At 39.0% G+C, this 9,674-nt stretch overlaps 1 long non-coding RNA gene across 1 annotated transcript; it reads left to right on the forward strand.

Moving 5' to 3' along the window:
* Positions 1–5,596: 5,596 nt before the first annotated feature.
* On the forward strand, positions 5,597–9,674 carry LOC140229108 (uncharacterized). The gene is made up of 4 exons (XR_011901268.1): positions 5,597–5,643; positions 6,918–7,079; positions 7,733–7,878; positions 8,750–9,674. It is a non-coding gene; the product is annotated as an uncharacterized lncRNA (long non-coding RNA).

Raw genomic sequence — 9,674 nt, forward strand, 5'->3', positions numbered from 1 at the left:
AAGTGGGGGGGCAGGGGGGGCGGCCGCCCCCCCAATCCAAAAAGTGGGGGGGGCAAAACGCATTTTTGCCCCCCCAAAAAGCCCCCCCCCCCCCAAAAAAAAAAAAAATAATAATAATAAAATAAATAAATAAATGAATAATAACAAAAATAAATGAATAAACAAAGAAAATAAAATAAATATGCATACAAAAATATATGAATAAAAGGGAAAAAATATGGCTACAAACGGCAGCTTTTGGACTGTAAAATGTCAAAATTTTCAAGCTCGCTCGCTTCGCTCGCTCGCATCCAGTAGTTGAGCCCGGTGTGCGAAAAACATAGCTACGACAGCAGTTGTTGGACTCTAGAATTTCAAAATTTTCAAGCTCGCTCGCTTCGCTCGCTCGCATTGAATCGTTATGCCATTCTCCTAATGTTGCTGACAGTAATTGCCAGTAGTTGCACCCGATGCCCCCACCCCTTAATTTCCAAAGCGAAAGATAAATATAGCTACAAACGGGAGTTTTGGGACTGTAAAATGTCAAAATTTTGAAGCTCGCTCGCTTCGCTCGCTCGCATTGAATCGTTATGCCACTCTCCTAATGTTGCTGCCAGTAATTGCCAGCAGTTGCGCCCGATGCCCCCCCCCCCTTAATTTCCAAAGCGAAAGGTATAGTTACAAACGGGAGTTGGGGGACTGTAACATGTCAAAATTTTCAAGCTCGCTCGCTTCGCTCGCTCGCATTGAATCGTTATGCCACTCTCCTAACGTTGCTGCCAGTAATTGCCAGCAGCTGCGCCCGATGCCCCCCTTAATTTCGAAAGCGAAAGATATCGCTACAAACGGGAGTTTTTGGACTGTAAAATGTCAAAATTCTCAAGCTCGCTCGCATTGAATCGTTATGCCATTCTCCTAATGTTGCTGCCAGTAATTGCCAGCAGTTGCGCCCGATGCGCCGCCCCATTAATTTCCAAAGTGAAAGATATAGTTACAAACCCCAGTTTTGGGACTGTAGAATGTCAAAATTTTCAAGCTTGCTCGCTTCGCTCGCTGGCATTGAATCGTTATGCCATTCTCCTAATGTTGCTGCCAATAATTGTCAGCAGTCATTGGCAGTTGCGCCCGATGCGCCCCCATTTATTTCCAAAGCGAAATATATTATAGCTACAATTGAAACTCCAGTTTTGGAACTGTAGAATATCTAAATTTCCAAGCTCGCTCGCTTCGCTCGCTCGCATTTTACTGTTGTGCCATTCACCTTATGTTGCTGCACAATATATAATTTGTCGATCGTTTCATACCGTCATTCCATAATCCATGTAAGGAAAACTTACAATGTTCCTCAATGACTGCGTTGTTCAATGTATCACATTCCGTAATGTATATTGTAGTCCCATTATTGCTCACGCACACACGCACAAGCATACAGACCGTCAAAATTACTTTATGGTTCCCCCTATGTTTTCGACCCACCGTATATACGCCACTTATATATATATATATATATATATATATATATATATATATATATATATATATATATATAATAGATGTGTGTGCGTGTGTGTGTGTGTTTGTGTGTATGTGTATGTGTGTATTGTATATTGTGTAACATATGCATGGTCTAATCTTGAGCCCCCTCCAATGTTTGCCCCCCCCCAATCCAAAACTGCTTCCGGCGCGCCTGTAAGAGGGTATGAGAGAGAATGGAAAGTGCTGAGCTATGAAGTAAAATGGTAAAGTAAAAAGTTTGTCAGATAGTATTACAAAAGAAACTCATTCTTTTTTGTTTGTTTATTTTATCATTATTTACTTATCTCTCTTCTAACTTAAAGGAAGTGGATCTCTTTGCAGCCAGTGGCGTATCTAGGGGGGGGGGGGGGGGGCAAGGGGGGCACGTGCCCCGGGCGCCACTCCTTGGGGGCGCAAAAAAAAAAAAAAAACGAAAAAAAAAACGAAGAAGAAGAAGAAAAAAAAAACGAAGAAGAAGAAGAAAAAAAGAAAAGAAAAAGAAGAAGAAGAAGAAGAAGAAAAAAAAAACTCGCCCGGAAGGGGGAGGGAGAATGGTAAGGGGGGGGGGGCAGAAAACCAAATCAAACAAGATAAAAACAAAACATGATGATGACGCGGACAAAACGACAATGTTTATTGTGTTCACACAAACATTCTATGTTCTGTGAGCTGAAATACAAAAATTTTCGGCTCGCTCGCTGCGCTCGCTCGCCAAAATTTGTATAAAAAAGAAGGTAAGAACAAAACGTGATGATGACAAAATGGCAGTCTCTATTGTGTTCACACATGTCATTTTATATTTAGCAGGCAAAATGTTTCACGGAGCAGCGGCTGCAATTTCATTCCTTCTGAAGCGATCGCCCATTGGATCAAAAGAGGGCGTCAACGGTTTCGAACATACGGGGGGGGGGGCGCAAAAAAACAATAACAAATCAAACAAGATAAGAACAAAACGTAATGATGACGCGGAAATATACAAATTTTGGCTCACTCGCTCGTACTTATTTAGAGTATTTTTTCAAGTCCTCAGTTTGTTGGTATAAATCGTTATCTATAAGGCCGTCACTATATTTTGATTAGAATTGTAAGATTTAATAAGCAAAAAATGACAAGAGTTTCATGATTTGTAAGCTGAAATACAAAAATTTTCTGCTCGCTCGCTGCGCTCGCTCGCCAAAATTTGTTTAAAAAAAGAGAAGAAGATAAGAACAAAACGTGACGATGACGCGGACAAAATGATAATGTCTATTGTGTTCACTCATGTCATTTTATATTTAGCAGGAAAAATGTTACACGGAGCAGCGACTGCAATTTCATTCGTTCTGAAGCGATCGCCGATTGGATCAAAAGAGGACGCCAACGGTTTCGAACATACGGGGAAGGGGGGCGCAAGAAAAAAAATCAAAAAAGATAAGAAAAAAAAACGTAATGATGACGCAGAAATATACAAATTTCGGCTCACTCGCTCGTACTAATTTAGAGTATTTTTTCAAGTCCTCAGTTTGTTGGTATAAATCGTTATCTATAAGGTCGTCACTATAATTGTGAGATTTAATAAGCAAAAAATGACAAGAATTCCATGTTTTGTAAGCTTAAATACAGAAATTTTCGGCTCGCTCGCTGCGCTCGCTCGCCAAAATTTATATAAAAAAAATATAAGAACAATACGTGATGATGACGAGGACATTTACAAATTTCAGCACACTCGCGCGCACTAATTTAGAGTACTTTTTTAAGTCCTCAGTTCTTTTGGTATAAATCGATATCTATAAGGCTGTCACTATATCTTGATTAGAATTGTAAGATTTGGTAAGCAAAAAATGACAAAAATTCCATGTTTTGTAAGCTGAAATACAAAAATTTTCGGCTCGCTCGCTGCGCTCGCTCGCCAAAATCTATCAAAATTCATTACATTTACATCACCCTCAAAAAGATCCCTTTTAAGTGCTTGAAAAAGCATCATGCGGACTTTGTTTAAAGTCCCTACCGGGATGGGGTAGGGGTTGAACACTTTTTTTCAGAAATTAGGGGCGCAATTTTCGTGCTTGCCCCGGGCGCCGTTTTCCCTAGATACGCCACTGTTTGCAGCCCAATTCGAAAATGCCCAGAGACAGCTAGTAACCAAATAACCTACTATAATTTAATAGATAAGAAATAACCATTCCAGTATGTATCTTAGTGTGCACAGTAAGACAGATCAAATCAAATAGGAAAACATCTGAGCACTAAGCCTGAGGTCTGAATTTGCACTCAACTTCTTCCAATGGCTAACGGATGTTTAATTTTTGAATTTCATTGACCTCCAAATTTCACAAAGAAAACCTTCTTAGCATGATGGTTAATATGACATTTGACTGATATTGGAGATGTTTGCGAATCGGATCTACTACCTTTAATATCATTAATCTAAAATGATTATTTGAAAGTTCGGAAATGCTGGAAATATCCTACCACAAGGAGGCAAAATATAAATGGTTCACATTTACAATTCATTTTGTTTTAAAAATTTTCTTATTTATTTTCGTTTTTGACAAACTCGCATACCAGGCTTCAGGCCTGCTAACGCGGGTATACAATAGAAAAAATAAAAGTTAAAACAACACCAGGAAAATCACTATTCTCAATTTTGCGGCGCGCTACGCGCGCAGAATCTCGAACACAATTAAACTTTGCAACTTCCTGGCAAAATGAGTTTTTACTATTTCCTAGATGAAATACCGTAACGCGATTGCATGCAACAGACAAAAATACAAATTTCCTCGAGACTTTAAAACGTCATTAAAACAGTCAAAATTCACAATTTGCGGCGCGCTTCGCGCGCAAATTCTTATACAACTTTTGTAGTTCGGTCGTCCAAAGAAAAAAAAAAAAATATATATATATATATAATAGCGTGTGTGTGTGTGTGTGTGTGTGTGTGTGTCATCATTGGTATTGGTACCGAAGGTCCGTTTTTTTAGTGACCGCACCCCCCCTTGAAAAATCCTGGCTACGGGCCTGATGTACAAGTACACTGTACATGTTTTAAATAGGAGAGTAAACTTACGAGAACATGGGTCATTTTGGAGCTTTAGATTTCATGCATAACATTATGAGAGTCATTCATAATGTGTTTTTTCAGTCGCGAAAACTTATTTTGCGGTGTCAATCTTGACCTGTTTCACTGTCAGAGCTTCAAACGTACATTTGCACACATTATACATGTATACATGTACATGACTGTATTTTATATACGTAAACAGAAAGGTATCGACGGGGATATTCGTTACTTGATATCCGTTGGTAATGGCACCATGGCATCATTATTTTGTTGGTTAGCGTTCAGCCGTCAGGTGTGTTTTTCTTTTCGTTCTGTTTCAATTTTTATTGCATTTTAAAATCACGTAGGTTCCTATATCTTATAGTGTCATATCCTGATGCTCCTTCTTAAATGACTTACATAAACAAATAAATGGCCGCATAAAGGTCAACATATTACAGAGTAAGTTCAATCGTTTACTTTCAGGCATATCGAAAAACAGGGGAGTATATAAGCGAATCACATGGAGAATTCTGCCATACACACTAAGAAATCAGGGTTCAATTTGGGGTTGAGTTTGACCCTATGCACCCTTGCGTGGACTAGGGTTAAATATTTAACTTCTATGGGTGCTATTTACTCCGAAAGGGGTTCACATTTGAGAAAGATTAATTTTTGAACCTCCAAATAGAAGAGTTAGTCTGCTACAAAAATCTAGATCATACTGTTGCGTTCAAACATGTTAGGATTTGTAATGCAGTATCAGTAGTGATTTGAATTGTGGATGATGTTCATCTTTAAGATTGCAAATCAATCAATATAAAGATGTTTGTTGGTGTTTGATAAAATGATATAGCATTTTTTGTTCGTGCCAGTTTCATAAACAGTACGTGAGCAAAGACTAACACACCAATCCCGGAAATTAACCAATCACATCAGAGAAGACGATTGAGGCTCCGTTTTTTGTAAGCTCGCATCGCCACCGCATACAGCGAGCTAGCTATGTGTACATACGTGTCACAAAGCAAAGCGTCGCGACAGTTCACTTCCATTCGTTCTAGAACTCCCATGCAATTACATTGAAGCGGGGCTTTCTCGTTGCAAGACTTGCTGATTTATACAAGATTAAGGTGAGTAAATGATCACAAATCATGACTTATTTGGGTTGCGCTTCTGTGCGGCTAGATCTTTCATTTCTTCGGTAATAATTTCAATCGTTTGTCGTGCCGTTCTTTGTTACCACGTTCACGCGTGTATTAATACACTGTATGTAAAATCACATGAGCTAATGCAGTAATGGGGAGTAATACGGGCCTTTTTACGGTTACTATACTACTGCCATTTAGGAATCGACAAGAAATAAGGCAAACCAGTTTGCATTGTTTAATCTAATGGTAGTTTAATGTATAGTGATTTGTGATACTGTTTTGTCTTCTATTGCATGTGCTTATGAGACAGTCGAGACTGACTTACTGTACAGTCTACAGAGTCAGTAAGCTAACTGTTGCGACCTGCCCGAACTCGAAGCGTTCGGGCTCATTTACAACTGTGTATGGGACTAAGACTCGATCGCGCACTGTCACTAGTCATATATCTGCATGCCCCTGTACCCTGATACAGTCTGCATGATAAGCTGTGTGAGAGTCGCGGTCCGCGGTGACATGATACGGAGGGATACCGGTGATTGAAACACTGAATGAGAGAATGTGCATCAAACTGTACTAAGGCCGAGGAGGTACAGCTAGTAATCATCAGTGTGAAAGAAATTCCTTCTTACTTGGGTTTGGTTGTACAGTGCCGCAGTCAGTACCACACAGTGCAGACTGAGTACAAAAGTTTCCTGTACGGTATGTAGTGGCCGACTAGCTAGACTAAAAAGGTTTAGCTGTGTCAGTGTGGCAAGGGTGTGAAGCTGATGATACCGGTACTGATTATCCAAAAAAAAAAAAAAAAAAAAAAAACACACAAAAAAAAAACCAAAGAAGAGATATATTTCAAGTAGATCTACATTACATGTATACACTCTATATCTATGGACATGGTGAACAACAGTCAAATTACACTGATTTCGAGGTGACAATACAAGTTGCCAGCAGCGTTATAAGTCATGTAGCAGACTAGAATTAAGTGTGGGCAATCTATATAATAGCCTATTGACATCGCCATGCGCTGTGCAGACATCATTGATCTACATATTAAACTGGTGGGTGGTGGTAAATTTGAGGTTACAATTGGTACAACAAATGTACGTTACTCAGACCCTTGTGCTTTGTATTGCATTGACGGCACTGTTACCTGCAGATTTGTTATAGGGCCTACTGCACATGAACAGTTCAATATAAATTCAAATTTCTGTGTTGTCATTGCAAGTTTCTTTCTTTTTCCCCTTTCTTTCTTTCTTCAGGTCAAAGGTGTTTGAAGCATCCTTGTCCTTACAGCAAATGAAGGATGTTGTTTGTTTCATTATGGACTATGCTGCGCTGAATTGCATCCTACTCCCTGGGAGTATTCTCGGTATGAAACCTGATGTCAAAGCTTCTTCTCTACTTGTGACACCAAGGCAAAGGTGAGTTTTCTCTGCAGGCCAGGAAAATGCACATTTGCTCCCTTTGATATAAAAACTGTTTTCTTATGAATGTTGCAAATGCAGCATTAATTATCTGTAAGAGTTGCAAAGATGGAATGGTTAATCTTGTAAGATTAATTGCAGTATGCCATGCAGAGTCTTTGTATCACTGTTGGCGGAAGGTTTTCAAAAGGGGGGGGGGGGACTTCCTAGTTTCATGAGCTAACAAGCAAAAAAAAAAAAAAGGCCGCGAATGCAACTTCTGGTGCCACTTCCAGGTTTCAGCTTACAAGCAAAAAAAAAAAAAAAAAAAACACCAACAAAACAAAACAAAAAAGTATTCAGCGCAAAAACAGATCCTTATGGTGCTCACACTTCGAGGTTTTTATCTACATGTATTTCTTTCTAGTGCCACTTACACACTTTCGGGTAAAGAAAGTTGGGGGGGGGGGGATTGGGACCCGAAGTGGGGACACCTTATAATGTTTTCCTTTGTATGGTGCCGAAAAAGTAGGGGCCCGAGTCCCCCTGGTTCCTGTGGCCATATGTATAGCATCCAATTCTTTCTTGCACAGCTCTACATTACTGTTGTTTTTTAGTTGGATTATCAAAGATGACATACCATGTATTTGGTTTACTTTTGTACTTAATAGATTTAACGCAGGAATCGCAACACTACAACGCCAAGGAAGAAATAAACCTTGCCAACATTTCGCAAAGTCCGGAAAGGTCTGCTGCCATATGTCGCTGCCACCTAACCTGCAACTGACCTGTAATGGATCTGCCAAAGAACAATACTGTGAGTTGATCACGAAACTGCTGTGCCTCATTTTTTTTTTTGCATTGTATGTTCAGATGTATTATTTATGGAACTCTTTAATGCATCAATCTTTATACATACACACAGTGCACTCATGTTCTAATAAATAACGTTACAACAAAATTGAAATTGAGGCCATAATGTTATTGGCTCTACATTTGTTGCTGTATTGTTTACTTGTTTGGTTGTAACAAAACTTTGATAAAACGAAAGAAAACTGTAGGCCCTGAGGACCTCATTATAACAGGAGTCCAGTGTATACTGGGCCAAATACGCTGTACCGAATTGCTGATGCAGTCACTGCATCAACATAAAAGGAGGATGATCCTGGACAAGACATTTGTCCCAGTATACGACTGGACTGGTCATCTCTCTTCTCTCAATCAACAGTTGTTCCCAGTTCAAGGTTAATCTGCATTTTTGCATTGAATGTGAAAACTCTGTACATGATCAGTATGGCCTTTTTCATGGAGAGGGTTGATGGCCCCCACAAGTAATTTTGACTTCACCTGTTCTTCATTGGCATATATTTCATCCAGATGGCAGAACATTTTCAAATTTTCAGTGTAGAGTGTATGGTCTATTAAAGTTCTAGAATTACATTGTACGTGTAGTATAGCATTGTTTTGAGATTGTTACCCTACAATCAAATTTAAGCTTAAGAGGGTGTGTAGAGTGTGTTGTGCTTGTGATTTGTCAGGAAAGTGCAACCCATAGAAATGTTCAATTTGGTGTTTTCCTTCTTCCCAGAAATTAATCTTCTCAATAAATGTATGATATATTGTACATTTTTGTATCACTATACAGAGGAGAGTGTAACACTTTTGTTGTTGTTGTTGTTTTCCCCCAGGTATTCTGCATGACTGAGGCACCTTCTTCAGCTGTCTTCGTGGAATGAATCGCTACACTTCACTCAGTTCTACAGATGCATCCATGATGAAACCTTTGTCCAGGGCAATCAACTACAGTCTGAAACAGTCTTCATAAAATCAATGTAGAATACTGGCAGGTAATATTGTGAAGAACACTTCATGGAATGATTTTAAAGAAATCACTGTAGATTTACAACCCTGTGGCTACTTGTATGATGATGAGTTAATACTTGTATCTGCTTTGCATTGTGTATCATCCTCTGCCTAAATGATTAAAACACTAAAAAAAAAAATTATAGTTTTGTATGCTGACACTTTGTACAGTACTATCATCCTCGAGGTTGTTATAGAAATTCTTGCAGCTATAATAGAGTAGTTTGGTTTTCTTGTCATTCTCGCTTATGAATATAAGCTGCATTTTGATGTTTTGGGTGGAAGATGAATTTTAGCCTTGAGCCAGCACTGAGAATTACACTGTAGTACAGTGGTATCATTCAAGCTTTCTGTATAAAGCTGGACAATTCCTGTACCTTCCTGTTTTATGCCTCTCCTATCCTGCCTATGCTATCGTACTATTATCTCTGAGTGTTCCTCTGTCTTCTATCATATCTCGTACTATATACAATGTGATTCTAGTTACAAATGCCATCCCTATATCGATGGAATAGACATATCCCCATACTTTTGGTTAATTGGATGCTGTTAGAGGAAGGAGGGAGGGGGGTCCTTTTTCCTTTTTTGCTTGTCACAATTTGCATGTGTGTGTGTATTAGTGGTGTTGATTATATATTTTATTGCAGTTTCGGCAAACTTGGTATCCTTCTTTTCCATCTGTTATGTAACAGGTGAGGATACTAACCTTTACAATTATTGTATGTAAACATTAGCCATGTAAAGATGTGT

Source organism: Diadema setosum, chromosome 5 (genome assembly GCF_964275005.1).
Source record: "Diadema setosum chromosome 5, eeDiaSeto1, whole genome shotgun sequence".
NCBI lineage: Eukaryota > Metazoa > Echinodermata > Echinoidea > Diadematoida > Diadematidae > Diadema > Diadema setosum.